Source organism: Mandrillus leucophaeus, unplaced genomic scaffold (assembly GCF_000951045.1).
Source record: "Mandrillus leucophaeus isolate KB7577 unplaced genomic scaffold, Mleu.le_1.0 Scaffold160, whole genome shotgun sequence".
In the NCBI taxonomy this organism is placed as follows: domain Eukaryota; kingdom Metazoa; phylum Chordata; class Mammalia; order Primates; family Cercopithecidae; genus Mandrillus; species Mandrillus leucophaeus.
The window spans coordinates 3,952,525-3,953,788 of record NW_012101588.1 but is presented as its reverse complement, the minus strand read 5'-3'; the positions used below and the strand labels follow the sequence as shown (position 1 = coordinate 3,953,788).

Here is a 1,264-nt window from a genome sequence, read left to right as displayed (position 1 = left end):
TCCACTTCCTGTGTCCAAGTGTTCTCTTTGTTCAATTCCCACCTACGAGTGAGAACATGCAGTGTTTGTTTTTTTGTCCTTGCGATAGTTTGCTGAGAATGATGGTTTCCAGCTTCGTCCATGTCCCTACAAAGGTCACGAACTCATCCTTTTCTATAGCTGCATAGTATTCCGTGGTGTATATGTGCCACATTTTCTTAATCCAGTCTATCATTGATGGACATTTGGGTTGGTTCCTAGTCTTTGCTATTGTGAATAGTGCTGCAATAAACATACGTGTGCATGTGTCTTTATAGCAGCATGATTTATAATCATTGGGATGCTCTGTCTCACCACTCCTATTCAACATAAATTCTTTTTTAAAAGCTCTCTACTTTAACGTATTAGAATCAGAGCATCTTAAGGCCACAATTTTAGCTGTGAAATTTTATCATTTACCCATTGTGCTATTTATCCTTATAAAATGTTTCTATTCATATTTGAACATAAAAGCATATAGCACTACATTATATAACATTATATAATAATTATATGTAATATAATATTACAGAATAGCTATAATATAAACTGTTTTTACATTTTGTACTTATAATTTACCATTTAATTATATTACTTCATTGGGAAATATTTTAACCCTCATTATAAGTTACTGCACAATTTCTCTAGAATTCCTGGGGATTTCTAGGAATTACTAAATTAACAAATATGAAGCTATAGACAGAGTCAAATTGCTTTGCATAAAATTGTTCCAAATTATGTTTCCCCAGTAATATTCAAAATACATGTCATTGTTTCCTCAGTATTTTCTTTTTTTTTTCACTGATAAAATCAATATACTTGTAACTTGTGTAACATTTCATATCTTTTTTTCAAGCACTGCACGATAATTAATTTGCATCAGGCTTTCCAAATTAGAAAAGCTTCACTTATAGAACTTCTTTCCAGTGGGAGTTTTCACATGACTTTTCAAGTAAATGTTAAAACTGAAAATATTCTTGCAGTTTCTAAACTATTAGAGTTTTAATCCTGTGTCGTTCTTGTATTTACAAGGTCCAGCCAGCTACAGTGTACATTTTCATATATCCTTGAGTGGGTATGAGAGAAATGAAACATTCCCACATTCTGGACATTCATAGGGTTTTTCTCAGGAATGAGCTGATGTCTTCAAATGGAACTAACACAACTGAAGGCCTTACCACAAATTTAAATTCAAAAGGCTTTTCTCCATTCTGAGTCCTCCCAAATCTTCAAAAACAGGAAAATC

The 1,264-nt window shown here is 32.5% G+C and overlaps 1 protein-coding gene across 1 annotated transcript in view; it reads left to right on the top strand.

Annotated features, from left to right (window-relative positions):
- AK9 (adenylate kinase 9) overlaps positions 1 to 1,264 on the top strand; it is a 183,559-nt gene that overhangs the window by 71,955 nt on the left and 110,340 nt on the right. The window lies entirely within an intron of this gene.